Below are 5,095 nucleotides of genomic sequence, written 5' to 3' on the forward strand. Positions count from 1 at the left end.
CCTCAGGTAACTCTTTGTTCCCCGTCCGAAGAAACTGTTGTTACTGACTCGGTCTCAGACCATTTTGACTTTAATGGGGCTAACCGTACGCCGTGAATCCTTCGCAACTGTTTTTTTTTCTTTTGGAGTGTCTCCTCTCAGTGTCTCCAATCAGTAAGAATGAACAACAACACCTCCTCCACAATAGTCCTCAACACCGGCGTCCCACAAGGCTGCATACTTAGCCCCCTACTCTACTCCCTGTACACACACGACTGCGTGGCAAAGCTTGGTTCAAACTCCATCTACAAGTTTGCTGACGATACGACCATAGTGGGCCGGATCTCGAATAACAATGAGTCCGAATACAGGAGGGAGATAGAGAACCTAGTGGAGTGGTGTAATGACAACAATCTCTCCCTCAATGCCAGCAAAACTAAAGAGCTGGTAATTGACTTCAGGAAGCAAAGTACTGTACACCCCTGTCAGCATCAACGGGGCCGAGGTGGAGATGGTTAGCAGTTTCAAATTCCTAGGGGTGCACATCTCCAAAAATCTGTCCTGGCCCACCCACATCAACGCTACCACCAAGAAAGCACAACAGCGCCTATACTTCCTCAGGAACCTAAGGAAATTCGGCATGTCCACATTGACTCTTACCAACTTTTACAGATGCACCAACTTTTACAGATGCACCATAGAAAGCATCCTATCTGGCTGCATCACAGCCTGGTACGGCAACTGCTCGGCCCAGGACCGCAAGAAACTTCAGAGAGTCGTGAACACCGCCCAGTCCATCACACGAACCTGCCTCCCATCCATTGACTCCATCTACACCTCCCGCTGCCTGGGGAAAGCGGGCAGTCTAATCAAAGATCCCTCCCACCCGGTTTATTCACTCTTCCAACTTCTTCCATCGGGCAGGAGATACAGAAGTCTGAGAACACGCACGAACAGACTCAAAAACAGCTTCTTCCCCACTGTCACCAGACTCCTAAATGACCCTCTTATGGACTGACTTCATTAACACTACACCCTGTATGCTTCATCCGATGCCGATGCTTATGTAGTTACATTGTATATGTTGTGTTGCCCTATTATGTATTTTCTTTTATTCCCTTTTCTTCTCATGTACTTCATGATCTGTTGAGCTACTTGCAGAAAAATACTTTTCACTGTACCTCGGTACACGTGACAATAAACAAATCCAATCCAATCCAATCCTGACTTGGGCAGCACGGTAGCAGGTTCGATTCCCCACTGGCTCACTGTCTGTGCGGAGTCTGCACATTCTCCCCGTTTTCTCCGGGTTTTCTCCGGGTGCTCCGGTTTCCTCCCACAATCCAAAGATGTGCAGGTTAGGTGGATTGGTCATGCTAAATTGTCCTTAGTGTCCAAAATTGCCCTTAGTGTTGAGTGGGGTTACTGGGTTATGGGGATAGGGTGGAAGTGTGGACCTTGGGTAAGGTGCTCTTTCCAAGAGCCGGTGCAGACTCGATGGGCCGAATGGCCTCCTGCACTGTAAATTCTATGATTCTAATGTCTCCACCGGAGTCGCGACAGGATTCCGAGGATTCTCAATCAGTTACAAAATTGGGTTCATAGATAATAAATCATAGAATTTCCTCGGGTTATGTGACCATTTCTGGCAGTTTCTTTTTCAAATGCTCTTGTTTAGTTACTTTTACTTTGGGATGAAATGAAACTGCTGCGGGAGAGTTTTCGGTCACCATTGGCTTTTTCATAATAATAATAATATTTATTGGCACAAGTAGGCTTACATTAACGCTGCAATGAAGTTACTGAGAAAATCCCCTCGTCGCCACATTCTGGCACCTGTTCGGGTACACAGAGGGAGAATTCAGAATGTCCAAATTACCGAACAGCACATCTTTCAGGAATTGTGGGAGGAACCGGAACACCTGGAGGAAACCCACGCAGGCGGAACGGTAGCACAGTGGTTAGCACTGTTGTTTCACAGCTCCAGGGTCCCCGTTCGATTCCCGGCTTGGGTCACTGTCTGTGCAGAATCTGCATGTTCTCCCCGTGTCTGCGTGTGTTTTCTCCGCTGGATGCATTCCTCTCATTATATCCTCCACAGCAGACACCATCTCCCATGCCCTACACTCATCCCTGGAGCATCTCGACAACAAGGACTCCTACATCAGACTCTTATTCATTAACTACAGCTTCAAATTCCTAGTGTGCACATCACAAACAATCTGTCCTAGTCTACCCACGTCGGCACTATGACCAAGAAAGCAGAACCGCGCCTATACTTTCTCAGGAAACTAAGGAAATTCGGCATGTCCACATTGACTCTTACCAACTTTTACAGATGCACCATAGAAAGTATCCTATCTGGCTGCATCACAACCTGGCCTGGCAACTGCTCGGCCCAAGATTGTAAGAAACTACAGAGAGTCGTGAACGCAGCTCAGTCCATCACACAAACCCGCCTCCCATCCATTGATTCTGTCTACACCTCCCGCTGCTTTGAGAAAGCGGGCAGCATAATCAAGACCCCCTACCACCCGGCTTACTCACACTTCCAACGTCTTCCATCGGGCAGGAGATACAAAAGTCTGAGAACGCACACTAACAGATGCAAAAACAGCGTCTGTTACCAGACTCCCAAATGACCCTCTTATGGACTGACCTGATCTCTTCACACATCTCCTCCACTGAGTAGTGCTACACTCCTGTATGCTTCACCCGATGCCTGTGTCTATGTATTTACATTGTGTATTGATGTTTGCCCTGTGTATTCTCATGTATGGAATGATCTATCTGAACTGTACACAGAACAATACTTTTCACTGTATCTCGGTACATGTGACAATAGACAAATCCAATCCTCACCATTGAAGTGATAGTATTTCTAATCAGTAAGGCTACTCCACCCCCTCTGCCATATTCTCTGTCCCTCCTGTAAACTTGATAACCGGTATATTTGGTAGCCAGTCCAGACCATCCGGCTACTTGCCTTTGGAACTGTTTTGAGTTCCCCTGAGGCATTCCCTTCCCCCACCATTTGTTAGTTTAAAGTCCTTGTGACCTCCCTATTTATCCTTTCCACGAGGACACTGGTCCCAGATCGGTTCAGGTGGAGACCGTCCCAATGGTACAGATCCCTCCTGTCCCAATACTGATGCCAGTGCCCCATGAAATGGAAGCCCTCTTTCCCGCACCACTTTAGCCACATGTTTACTTCCCTAATTTTCTCATCCCTCTGTCAAATTACACGTGGCTCGGGTAATAATCCAGAGATTATAGGCGGGATTCGCCGACCCCCCCCCCCCCCCCCCCCCCCCCCCCCGCCGGGTCGGAGAACCGCCGGGGGGCGGCGTGAATCCCGCCCCCGACGGCCGCCAAATTCTTCGGCACCGGAGATTCGGCGGAGCGGAAATCGGGAGGGTGGGCCCCTCCCCCCCGATTCTCCGGCCCGCGATGGGCCGAAGTCCCGCTGGTTCTATGCGGGCTCGGGGTCCTGCGGGGGGGCACTGGGCGATCTGGCCCCAGGGGTGCCTCCACGGTGGGCTGGTCCGCGATCGGGGCCCACCAATCCGCGGGTGGGCCTGTGCCGTAGGGGCACTCTTTTCCTACGCGGCGGCCATGTCAGCCTCCGCCATGGCCGATGCATAGGTGACCCCTCCCCCTGCGCATGCGTGGGGATGATGTCAGCAGCCACTGATGCTCCCGCGCATGTACGGACCCGGAGGATTCCGCACCTTTGGGGCGGCCCGACGCCGGAGTGGTTCACACCACTCCGTCCCGCCGGGACCCTCCGCCCCACTGGGTACGGGAGAATCCCGCCCTATAACCTTTGAGGACCTGTTCTTTAATTTTGTTCCTAGTTCCTGATTTTCCACAAACAGGTCCTCTTTCCGAGTCTTGCTGATGTTGTTTGTCCCAACGTGGACCACAGCAACTGGATCCTCCCCTCCCTCTCCAATATCCTTTCAAGCCGGTTAGAGATGCCCCTCACCCTGGCACCGGGCAGGCAACATACCATGTGGGACTCTCGGTCCTGCTTCCAAAGGATGTTATCAGTTCCCCGAATTATAGAATCCCCGACAACTACCACTTCCTCCCCCCGCTTGAAAGGCCTCCTGTACCAGGGTGCAGTGGTCAGCCAGCTCATCCTTCCTACATTCACTGCTCCGATACCCTGCCCCTCCGAGTTCGCTCCCTGGAGAATCGGCTGCGAATCCCCGAGGTAAGGTTTTTGTCCTCACAGCTCCGAAACTCCATCCCTTTGAGTCCACTCCCTGGAGACTAGGCCATGAATCCCGAGGTAAAGTTGTTGTATTTTCTGCTCCAATACTCCATCCCTCCCTGGAGACGAGGTATTGGGGAATGAGAGGAAGGAATGTTCCATAGAAACTAGAATTATCTGTTCTGAATTTCTATCCTGGACTGAGTGTTCACTTTTGTAAACTCCTTTTACAGATATTACAAGAGGAGGAATTACAGACAGAAATCTCAATTGTCACGTCTCGGTCTTACAGAGTCACTCGATACCTTGGGATCGGAGTATCATCGGCCTTTGAATCTAGAAGGAGAAATGTTTGCCCAATCTGTCAGCTTCAAAAGATTTTAAACATCAGTGTGACTGGAAAAGCACCAAGACACACACACCCGAGTGAGAGTGTTCCAGAGCATTGACTGTGGAAAGAGCTTTAACCTGTTACACTGCCTGAAAAAGACATCACACCATTCACAGCGGGGAGAGACCATACACATGTTAATAATAATAATCTTTTATTGTCACAAGTATGAAGTTACTGTGAAAAGCCCCTCGTCGCCACATTCCAGCGCCTGTTCGGGTAAGTTGGTACGGGAATTGAACCCGCTGGCCTTTTCTGCATCACAAACCAGCTGTCTACCCACTGAGCTAAACCAGCCCTTCACCAGTTTGTGTGTGGTCAAGGCTTCAACTAATTGTCTGTCTGACCTGGAAAGACACGAGGAAACCCAAAACATGGAGAAACCGTGGAAATGTGGGGATTGTGGGAAGGGATTCACAATCCCATCTCAGCTGGAGATTCATCGACGCAGTCACACTGGGGAGAGGCCATTTACCTGCTCTCAGTGTGAAGGGATTCACGGAGTT

Source organism: Scyliorhinus torazame, chromosome 5, assembly GCF_047496885.1.
Source record: "Scyliorhinus torazame isolate Kashiwa2021f chromosome 5, sScyTor2.1, whole genome shotgun sequence".
Taxonomy (NCBI): Eukaryota; Metazoa; Chordata; class Chondrichthyes; order Carcharhiniformes; family Scyliorhinidae; genus Scyliorhinus; species Scyliorhinus torazame.